General features: G+C 37.4%; 1 protein-coding gene across 1 annotated transcript in view; it reads right to left on the minus strand.

Annotated features, from left to right (window-relative positions):
* CHD7 (chromodomain helicase DNA binding protein 7) overlaps nt 1-12,555 on the minus strand; it is a 102,744-nt gene that overhangs the window by 89,773 nt on the left and 416 nt on the right. The gene's annotated exons all lie outside the window — the stretch shown is intronic.

The following is a 12,555-nucleotide window of genomic DNA, read 5'->3' on the forward strand; positions in this document are numbered from 1 at the left end:
AAAAAGCTGCCATGACCATCATTTCTCTTGCAGTATTGCTAGGATTTCCTATGACGTTTACTAGATTGCCACAGCCAATAGGAAGCAAGGGATCTACAGATGTTTAAAACAGACATGATTTAAACAGGCTGAAGCTGGTTTTGGCTCTGGTTGAGAGGCTTATGGCCTATGTTATTTAACTTTTTGTATTGTATTTGTAAACTTCTCCACAATAAATGCAACATTTTCTGAAGGAGATGCATGTTGAACACTGAACAGAATGCTAGAATCTTTGCTGTTTAAAGGGGGAAAAAAAATAAACAAAAATAAAAAAAAAAAAGTATAATTTCACATAAACGGGCAAAAGATAATTTTTTTCAGATTAAGGAGTGCTGAAGAGCAAACGTGTGTGCTAGGCATTCATTTAAAAGGGTCTTCAGCTGTATACTAGAGAAAAGTGTATCCTTTCGGTACACACATAAAAAAACACTATCTGTAAACTTTAGGTAGTGAGGGAAAGAAAACGCCAAACACCGCAAAAGTTACTTATATTTAAATATAGAATGGTGATTGGACTGATGGGAAGAATTTCAAGAGTTTAAGTAACATATGTAGAATGTCAATACAATGGCATGTGTTTATATTGCTTGAAAATGCAATAATGAAATCAATTTTTTTTAAAAAAAAACAATTAAAAAAATACACACATTTAACATTTACACCAGCATCAAAGCAAAAATTTGCAATAGTGGTCTAAATGCAGGGGGCATTCAATTTCTTCCAAAGGTTGTATGAAAAACCTTTTTCGCATGCAGGGCAATGCTAAATGCTGTACTAAGAATGTGAGTGTGGAGGTGAACACCCATCCACTCAGAGCTAATGTTGTGGCCCTCTTGGAGAAACACAGCCTTCAACAGGTACGTGATGCAGTACCTGACAAAATACTGACCATGTTAGAAACTATCAGTAATATTTTAGGACCTTCCAGCTCACCCACTGTCATACTTTGACAGGTGGAAACTTGTATCTGTACGATCATACTTTTTTGGAATTGTGGGAAGGGAACGAGAAATGGCCCTTCAAACCATGCTCAGCACAAGTGTCTAATAAAAGAAAAATCGGTTTTAATACAAAATGGTTAGCATTCTTAAAAAGTTACTTTTAATCGAGAACAGGACTGGGAATGTTTTGTAACCTGGTTCTAAAACTGCACAGAGAGGAAAGCAGATGGCTTAAAGCACATTGGTGCAGCATGGACACCAAGTAAAACTGATGTAAACATGCTTCTGCACCAATATACAACGAATAAACAAGTAGGTGAAACAAACAGTGTAAGGTGAACAAACAGAAAAAGTAGATGGCCCTGCTCAATCAAGCTTAATTTGTACAACTGCCCCTATTTTAATGGTTTTTTTTTCCCCCCTTTTAATCCCTTAACCCCCTTATGCAATAGTAACTTTATTCCGATTTGTAAGCTTCACGTAGTTCTGCACACGTTCGATAAACTAAGATTATAGAAGGCGTATCTAGGGCCAGTGTTGGACTTCCCTGATGCAGATGCCTGTATGACTAGACCATGTTAAATTTAAAAAGGCTACATACAGAGCAGATTCAGCTTTTTGTTTTTTCCTGCTTAGCAGTCTGATGGAATATTTCGTTTTACTAAACAGCAGCGTTTCGCGGAAATAGCATAATAAAATTTAGGCACAAGCTGAATTTCTGGCACCGTATTAAAACTTAGTAAACAATATAAACCATTTTATTTAAGCTCTGCAAAACACCAATGCAAGCCATAGTTGAAACAGATGCCACCATTGTTTGTCACCACCACAATTTGTTAGGTTATTAACACAATTTTGGCACAAACCAAATACAATAATCTATTCTAACAGCAATTTTCCACTACACTTAAAGCAGTTTACCTAGTATGGAAAAGTTTAGTCATAACACCTATATTGTATAAACTACAGGGAATTGTTTTTACATTTTTGTTACATAAACGTACAGAAGAAAAAAAAAATAGTCTAATTATTTGAATTTAGCATTGCCCTGACTTCAAATTAAGAGTAATATACAGCTATAACGTAGAATGTTAATGCTCAAATCAGAGATGTATATCAAAGCTGGAAGATTTACAAATAATTAAGCAGTTCAAACTAGTCTGATTGTTCTGATCTTTAAACCAAACATTTCTGAATTACTGATTAGAACTCAGTGAGCATGCGCGTGTAACTTCACAGACAAGCATTCTCAGTAATTAGTTGATGGGCTGAAAGATCTCAAAAAACATCTTTATGTTATGGACACTGGGGGAAGAAGAGGTTATATACATCAAATTGTGTTTGGGGGCATGGGAGGTAAAATCACCTGGAAATTAGGCTAGAAGGTTAAATTATGAGGAGATCCACTTGACAAAAAAAAAAAATCATGGGTTTAGGTGTTTTGGACTTGTTTTTGCACTTTAGGTGTATGGGAATTGGTGTGAGATCCAATACAATGGAAATCTTCAAATAAAATCTCTAATATGGCTACATATATTTCCTGTTATTTTAGAACTACAGACATGTTGAACAAAAGTGCTAAAGGAAAGCGATTTTAGAAAATTGTCAGTAAAAGGAGGTCAAGCTCTAAAAGCTAGAGGGGGGGAGATTCAAAGGAAATAGTCCTTAATAGAAAGGGTGGAAGATTCAGTGCAGATGCTCAGCAGGGACGGCAACAGAGCACACTGCAAAAAGGAACACTAAATGCTTAAACACAACCCCTTGATAACCATCAGTATAAAAAATGGGGTAGAGAATCAATGCATGATATTAACCCCCATCAGTACTCGGTAAAATAAAAGGCTCGGTATCATATGTCTTTATTTTCAGATCACTGGATTATTTGACCCTTTATTTAAGGCTGGCCAAGGTATTAGATTGGCTGATAAAGTTGTGTAATTTGTCCATTATGCAAAGTTAGCCTCGTAAATGGGTTTCAGGCAACTATGCCCAATATTTGGCAATAGATTTAATGTTGTATTCAATTTATAAAGCATTAACATTCTACATCGTGGATGATAAAATAGAGGATTGCATAGACATACAAAACATAACAGGCTTGGTCACATGGCTACACGTACACGCGTCCTTTAATGGCCTTGTAGCTATAGCCTATAGAAGTTTGCTATTTGAAGCATATATACCCATACAGAAAATTAAGACTGAATTTTAGCATTTAACAATGAATCAACAGGAAATATATATATATATATATATATATATATATATATATATATATATATATATATATATATATATATATATATATATATATATAAACCTATATCCAACAGTACAGAAAACACTTTCTAATTTTATAGATTTTACAACATTTTAAAACTATACTTTCAATCGTAAAATCTCACATCTTCAAGTCTAAATTAATTAGCATCACAAATTTAAGGCAGCAAAATCATATAAACAGTTTTTCAATAAAGAAAAAAAAATTGTGAATTTCTCATTTAAGCCCACAATAGGGTAATTGGACGTGTCCTCTACGTCAGCTGTGATTTTAAGTTAGACTACTTTGGTTTTAAATTTGAAATTCACTTTAAATTCTCGCTTTAGTAAATAACCTGGACATGAATTCATTTTTGCCATACATTTGATTATAGGTCCGGTGTCCATTATACTTGGGACACAAAAATTCATTTTTTATATTTTTTCAAACTGACTGCACAGCAATAAACAGGTATGCCCATCACATGATGAATGTTATAGAAGGTCGTCATTGATCATTTCGAAATTTGTATCTCTTGCGGTGCTCAGTGGTGTATAGAAAAGTAAACTATTGTAAGTTAAAAATGGAATTTGGTGGCCTATATTGGTAGGAATTGCTTTTTCTTTATTTGTGGAAGGAAGCAAATTTTACTTTGTCACTTCCTGTCATACTTTGAAGCAGCTACATGCTAAGGGAGTACTCTTAAAATAATCAGAAAATTATAAAATGGAGCATAATTACCCAACATTAACCTCCAGTCTAGAATTTGGCGATCAAGCATATGGTATGCCAGCAAGATTTTTCAGGACTTTACCAATAACATTACACATACCATTTTTTTTATTTTATTTTTTTAACTACCTGCCTTCCAACCCACAATATGCATGGGAAGGAAACATGTGCATGTATTAGGTCACATTAATTTTGTGAAGCAAAGCTTTCTTACAGTCTCCCATCAATTCTCAAACAGCTCCTGTAACTGCCATGCCTGTCTGAACAGAATTTAAAAAAGGACCACTAAAGTCATCTCAATGACGTGGTCCTGTATGTCTAACCCTTTAAAGGTACAACACCTGCAGAAAAGTCAATGTTTAGCTTGAAAGTTTAAATAGACATCTAGATGCCGTCATAAAGACAGCCACTAGATGTACTTCCGCTGTAATGAGAGTAAAACGTGGTCACGTGCTCTTGCAGCTCATCAGAAAGGATTGATTCAATGCTGCTTTACTATGAGAAGCACCGGATGTGCACAGTGCTCGCGGCAAATGAGCATCAGGTGTCCAAATTCTCACCTTGGATGGGACCATGGCAGGAGGAAGCGTCGCCTCCTCAATGACATCGTAAAAGGTACAGCAGCGTAAATGGAGTCTCAGTGCTGGAAAAGGGCAAGTATACATTTATTTTATTTTTTTTAGCAAATAAGGGTGGGGGTGGACAGGAGCACTGTAACATTAGGAATACAGGTTTGTATTCTTAACACTATAACTTTCCTTTAAATACAGATTACCGAGATATCACCTCATCAAGAAAAGGCAATCTCTTTCACAGTTTATGGAGCTATTGTACACCACACACTTTCTGCCTGTAAATGTATTTTTACTATTAAATGTGGCATTGTTACCAACTTGGAGATCATTGCATATATCCTGTGACTGCCTTCCCAGCAGTATCACCGGATTCCTTGAAGATACCCATTGGATGGTTAATAATTTCAATTGTTTTTAATGAGCATGTCTTGTTTGTTTTAACGCTGATATTTAGAATTCTACACCAGCTATGGCTATTACTGGGGTAGAACACTTCTACAGCAATTCTATTTTATTTTCCTGTACGTGAACAGAATTTGAATCTCTAAAACAGCAAACATCTATAAAATGTCAGTTTACCATTACTTTACTTTCACACTGAGGTAATCAGTAACAAAAATGATTGTTCTTAAAAAGTGTCAGATTGGAAAGTTTTAAATTCACCACTTATTTTCAAAAGACTAAGAGAAGTAGTCCAACGAGTAATCTAAACTTAGAGCTAATGAAGACCATTTTAAAGCCATCTCATGATGAAAGGTGGGTCTTACAAGGTCCGGTGTAAAGTAAACAGAGTTCTTGACACAGTGTTACGTTTAGCAACAGGTTTAAATGAAAAGACATGCTTGATCAGACATTAGAAATAATGGATATAATGGCTGTTACTCACAGAATGACAAGTCTTTTCAATACGTGTTTGTATCAATAGTCTCGATAAACAGTCAAAATAAAAAACCATAAGGAGGTATTGTCATCAGTATCAATTATTCTGACTACAGGCTCTTAACAGCAAAACTTTTTGACTTCAATATTTCAGCCTGCAATTTCATTAGCATCCTGCTAGTTTGTCTTATTTCTATTACTTTCTTCTAGGTCACATCAACAAAATGGCAGCAATCTGGTGTTCTAGCTAGATATTTTTCAAACAGAATTTTTACTAAACGATTTTATTCACAAAAAGTGGGATATGAAATCAGCTTTCTCCCCATTTTTCGGTATTTCTGTTTACAGATGAAAAAGCTTCTGAACACCACAAGCATATATAATAAGCAGGAGGCTCCTGAAAACTACAGATTTAAATGGGCAAACCAAAAAAAAACCATGCAGCTTATTGTAGTGATGGTGCTCACAAAAGCTAAGCACGAAGGCTATGATTAAAGCACACCCACAGGGGCAGGTTTGACACAAACCCGGGGGATTATCCATCATGCTAGGTACACCCCCTTACGGCAGATGTCATCATGAGGAAGTTCACATCATTGTCTGTCCAAAATAAACGAAAGGTGAGAGCACAATGCATTCTCCAGGTCAAGCAGTAGGAAGCCCAGATAAAAAGATTATGAGTGCTCAGTTATAGAGGGATAGTAGCTACGTTGCTCATGGCACCACTGACTGGAGACAGGCTTGTTTAGTGCCAATTTGGTTGATCAGAAAGTTATATTTGTTACTTGGACACATGGAATTCTGCTATAACCCAGCCCTCAGAGTCTATCAAGACATATCAAAGCATGCAGTAATTGCTCACTCTGTACAAATATTTTGGATGGACAATAATCAACTTATTCTTAACCTTCGGCACTGTTGTGGACTACATTGCCGGTAATGCTCTTACAGACATAATGCTGGCAAAGCATCAAGGGATAAGTAGTCCACAGTACAGAATCTCCAATAGATGGGGGTTGGGTAAGGTCACAGGAGTAGGCAACCGCCAGTACTTCAGATGTGGACTACATCTACCCTGATCCTTTGTCAGCATTATGATTCTAATAACATTATGGTGGGTGAAGTCCACAACACCTGGAGTGACAAAAAATTCCAATCCCTGACCAGCTATAGTGGTTATGGTGTTTATAGCCCATTTAGCCATTTTATAACTTTTATAGAATGAAAGGAGCAGGGCACTTTGAGGCTCTAATTCCAATAGCCTGGGTACAGTTTTCCAGTATGATATGTGTAAACATTTTACCCAGCTCCAAATAAATAGTCATTGATAAAGATGGATTTGATAATGAGGAGAGGTTCTAAAAAAGTAAGACTTTTAGATATTTTATGCAAGCATGATATTTATTCATAAACAATCTGCACTGTTAGCAGTTTAGCTATTCAACCTTACCTGGGAACAGCTTAAAAAGAATGTTATGTTACAGCTCTGATCTAAGCAGCTTTTACACGCTTATTAAGAACATCCTTAACAGCTTTGGTGTCATGCAACCTACTTATTTTATAGGCCAAATGATAACTAAGTATCCTTCCTAGGCAGAGAAGGTTGGTCACTGTGCCACCAACCCTAAGGCACAACTAGTCATAGGGTAGGTCAACGTCTGCATTACGAGCTCACAATTGGTCCCTTATACATGTATAATGATTTTATATTAATTTTTGTTATTATGATAATGTTAATTTAAAACATAGGTATATAAGATGTTTAAACAGAGTGCAAATGGCCATCACGAAAAAAAAAAAAAATTATATATATTTTTTTTTTTATTTTTTTTTTTTAAACAAACAAATACAGGACTGAAACCCTGGAACAAAAAAAAAAAAACACCACAACATGCACACAAACTCCGAATTGCAAGCAGACATTTCCTTTAACTCAAAAATATATGGTTACAGGATTATCACAGCAATTATATACAAACAAATATTGATTTAGAACCTTTCTAGTGTAGGATTAGGCAAACCACATGTAGTCAGGAAAGTTCTGACATATCATTGGTCCTTGAGTAGTTAAAGAAATGAATGATTCAAGTCTGAAGCAGGGCAACACAGCAGCACGAGCCATAGAGAGAACCTGACTTCGTAGATACTTCTGTTGTCATAGTCTAACACAGTACCAAAAACCAAAGCACTATATCAGGCTCCCTGTCATAATTTAATAACCAACTACTACTAGTGAAAAAAAAAAAAAAAAAAAAAAAAAAAGGAAATAAAATGTATTGTGTGGCTGATTGAAAGTTTGGTTTTAACCAGGAAACAGCAGGAGAGTGCTACACAGGTTGCCCATTTATCTAGAAGTCTACCTTCTAGGATCACAAATATTTTATCACCAAGACAAGAAGCTTGCCATAAAAAGGAAATCTAAAAGTATTTTTGCAATCAGGATCTATTTTATCTCAAGCACTGCATGAATTAGAGCAGCACAAAAAACTGTAACTAGTACAGGGCAGAAGCAGCAACAAAACAGTTTATAAACATTTGTTTTAACTCTACGACTGCTCACTACAAGAAGGAACAAATTAGGATATAACTCCTCCTGTTTGGATAATTATTCCAACCAACAGGGCACCTATCACACCAAATGTTCCCAACTGTAAGTTATAGATACTTTCCACAGGACAAAATGTCTACAATTTGACCAGCACTACATAGCCAGCTCTGGTTCCAGAGGTGTCATGTCTCTCTGTGTTCTCTTATTACACTTCAATTGTCATTAACACAAAAAGACCTTAACCACCGAGGAAGTATCAAAACATTGTATTTGCCTGCCTCCCCTATAGACCTCTTGGCATCTACTGAATACAGAGAACACAAAAAGCAATACAGGGGTTTGTTCACAATCACTAGCTGAGGTTTATTCACTAAACAGTGAATTGAAAACCAAAACCTGCAAACATTTAGTGGAAGCACAAAGTAAAACAAACATGATTCTTTTTTTATTTCATAACCAAAACAGACTTGGAGCAGAGTTCTCCAAGAAGTGTCACCTTAAAAATACATAATCATCAAAAAACTAAATCTAACAAATCTAATCTATAGATCTACATTTTTTTTTTTTTTTTAAATACAAATAGCTACAATGTGTAAAAGAAAAATCAAATCTCGCCATCCTGGCTAGTTCACTTAAATGCAGAAAATATAGTAAATATTTACATCCTTCCACTAGGCTCAAATGATGCACATGCAACGAGAGACACAGGACAGCATGCAGCATCCGGATTGGTAAAAGCAGTATGTGACGTTGGAAATGACAACATTGCCCACTTCAGGCTGGAAGTATAGTGTTAACTCTGGGAAATGAGTGGTTAAAGATCTAATATGGCTGAATACTTTGCTTGCAGTTTGACAGTGGTAATGAGAATGTGATTGCAAATATATATATATATATATATATATATATAAAATTTTGCAATCACATTCTCATGTTGTGGACTACATATATATCTCCACATGTCTTTGCTTTTCACAGAAACGTAATATAAAAGGATGTACTAAAAGAAAGTGGTTTAGAAAATTGTCAGTAAAAGGAGGTCATGCTCTAAAAGCAAGAGGGGGCAGATTCAAAGGAAATAGTCCTTAATAGAAAGGGTGGAAGATTCACAGAGTAGGTTCCCAGCAGGGATGGCAGGAGAGCAAAGTGCAAAAATGCTTTATATATATTAAAAAAAAAAAAAAAAAAAAAAGGAATGGGGTACAGAATCAAAGCTCGATATTAACCCCTTCAGTATCAGGTAAATTACACTGTTTGGTTCCACAACAGGAGGGTAAAATGAAAGGCTAGGTATTAGAGGTTTTCAATTTGTCATATCACTTATTTTAATCCTTCATGACCAAGCCATTACATAGACTGTTAAGTTTATACAATTTAACCAATAGGTTAAAGTTAGCCTTTTATTAGCTGTATGCATGCTATAATGACAAATATTTAACACTAGATTTTATGTTTTACTATATTTATTTAAAAAAAAAACAAAAAAAAAAAAAAACATTCTGCAGTGCTGATAGTAAAACAGAGAATTGCACACTGTAGCTTAAAACCCATACAATTCCTCTTTGGCTAACTCAGGATATGTTCTCCCACCCTCTCTTTGCAAAACATTTTTCCAGTGACATTACAGCTATATCAACCATATGTATACAGACAGAAAAGTACATTAATTGCAATACTTGTTATACTACCAAAAATGCATTCCAATCCACAGCAAATAAAAAAAAAATACTAACAAGCCTCTCTCCTTTCAACACATAAAAAAAAAAAAAAAAACTTTCTTCAAATATACAAACAAATGGCACAACAAACAACAAAAAACCTAAGAAATAAAGAAGACCAACAAGAGTGGAGAAGTTATGCAAACATGTTTCAATGTTGCATTAATATGATTTAAGAATGCTACTAAAACAAAGCAAAACCTGTTACAACATTGGTACTATTGCACTTATAGCAATTTAAGATACCCCACATTTCACCCTCTATTAAACTGGTAATTTAATATTTTTGTTACAAGTCTTCCACTTGAAATTTATTAATAAAAATGAAGGGGAAAAAAAGCAAACAAAAATAAAATAATGTATAATGTGGGGAAGGTTTGAGGATGGTGCCTTGCCATCTGCCTAAAGCATGCAACTCTTAAGATTGTTCAGTCATTATCAGTGTCAATGACTAGGTCCCTGTTATATTTAAGCTGCCATTTTAAGTTAGCCAGGGAAGCTTCTGTTGTGTGAGAGTTGGGTAATGCACTGTGCATGGGGGTCTGAAACTTTATTTAGAGAGAAAAAAAATGGCAGAGCTGTGCTAGTGTGAATTAAAGCAGTGTTGCAAGGTTTTCTTTTCCCTCCTGGTGGTGATACTAGTGGGAGGAATCAGGCAATCATAGCAGAATTTCATCAGGACAATAGGCTCCCTGTCATTAACATGCATGGCTGCTGAGGACTTACAGGGGACATCTTCCTGTTTCAGGTTTGGAGCAGAGAGATTCTGCTCATCTAAATAGGCAGGATAAAATAAAGTTGCTTGATAAAGGAAGGAGAGGAAATCCACAAAGATCTAAAAAATAAAAAAATAAAAACTTTATTTTAGGGATTGCACCTGCCCCAAATGGCTAAGTGTAGTATATGTTAGTACAGAGCTAGTTTTCTGGGAGAGCCAGAGAAAGTCTCTGGGAGGATCACAGAGCATGGTGTGGGTCGGTGAGCTCTCCCATTCACAGGGAACTCCTCCTCAATTGCTACTTTTGTGTCCTTTGTCTATTGTTTGTTACATGAGAGAAGACACTTTAAATAAAAAGGCGTGATAGCACTTTGCTAGGTACCCTGTTAAACCCCCCAGATTTCTGGCAGTTCCAGGGTGCCTAATTAGGTTTCTGTAGGGAATGGCTTTCTGATTTACCCCTCCCCCGGGTACCCTCCTGTGAAAGGCCATCAGGAGGAGATGAACGCTTTGCAATGATGGCTGCTGGCAGCCTGCAGCGCCTTCTCCATGAGTCTAACCAACAGCCTCCCCTTCTCCCTCCCATCATCAACCCCCCCACCACACCAGCAGGACCCAGTACTGCCACAGACCAGCAGGATGTATAGAGGGGAAAAAAAAAATAAAGCAAGGAGGCCATTTCTATCTGCACATCCCACCAGGACAATGACCTAACCACCCCACTTATCCTCCTCATATTATCGCCTTACTTATCGACTCTTAACAGCAATCTCCCAAAGCCTGCCCTTTTATTTAATCATCCCAGGAGAGGAGGCAAGTGTAGGTGTGAAGGGATCAGAGCCACCATCCCGTCCAGTTATTAAAATAAAATAAATAAGCAAACTACATAAAATAGAAACAAGTATACTTTAAATAAAAGCATAGTTTCGGCAATTGCCCACATGGTGGGTCCGCACACACTTGGTCTGTGTTTACAGGAGAAACCAATATAGACAGTAAGGATAGGAGAGTCTGAAATCATTCTCCTTGTGCTTCATCCCCATAATCACAATCCGATCAGAAAGGCTGCTTGGGGATAGAATGGTGGCAATTGAAGCTTTGCTCACTGTGTTGCCCTTAGTCCTTGTTTAATCCAGTACTTTTTTTTTGGCTCTGCGGACAAGGCACCTCGTGTTCCTCAAAGCAAAATGTGCCCCCTCCCCCAAACTGTTTGCCACTCAAACGTCCCCTGGAAATGCACACAAAACATGTCTCCTCATCCTCTTATACTGATCTCACTGGACAAGGTGCACAGGGAGCATGCATGGAACCCTCCGAACCTTTCCTGGCTGATACATGCTAGAACCTTCAGAACCGTTCCTGGCTGATACAAAGTATCAAGGAGATGCACAATTTGTAGCAGGATGGAAAGCTGAATGGGACACTCCGGAATACACCTATGTATCTACAATAACAGGGTTTTACACATATGGTGATCCACACATATACACACACACTCTTGTGATATCAACACTCCGGGCCCCTCACTTTATAAGCACTCCCCCTCATTCATGCACACACTTTGCCCAAGTTGATCACCTAGCCTGCGGATGCATAGATCCAGTATCCCCAAATCGCGATATGACCGGTCGTGATTGGAGAGAGGGGGGTGAAGGTTTGAAGGACAGGATCTCCTCATGCGGTCAGGATCTCACCCCCTCCTCCTCCCTCCGGCCACAGGATCCTCCATCTATTCTCTGCCCTCCCTCCCCCTCTCCATGCACTGTATACTGGGAGACTCGTGCTCTGCAAGGACAGCACAAAAACACAACACACAGAAGCAGCACACAAAACAAAAAAAACACATAACACGCACAGACAGCACTTATTCCAGAGGGGGAAAATAGTAGGATCTCCCTAGAGTTCTAACTCCCCGAGGATCTCCATCAAAGAGCCACCAAACTTCCAAAGGGCACCAAACCCCAGCTCACAGGCAAGTTGAGCTCCCGGGAGTGACTTGGCTAGTTAAGGACGGCAATGTTAGCCACGAACTGTCCCCTTTACCCGTATATCACGGTGTGCTCCCCCATGAACTCCGCATTGCTACTCCCCCCTGCACTCACTCAGCACTGCTACCCACCCCCCACGGGCTCTGAGTACCTGCTC

The sequence above is a fragment of the Pelobates fuscus genome, chromosome 4, assembly GCF_036172605.1.
Source record: "Pelobates fuscus isolate aPelFus1 chromosome 4, aPelFus1.pri, whole genome shotgun sequence".
NCBI lineage: Eukaryota > Metazoa > Chordata > Amphibia > Anura > Pelobatidae > Pelobates > Pelobates fuscus.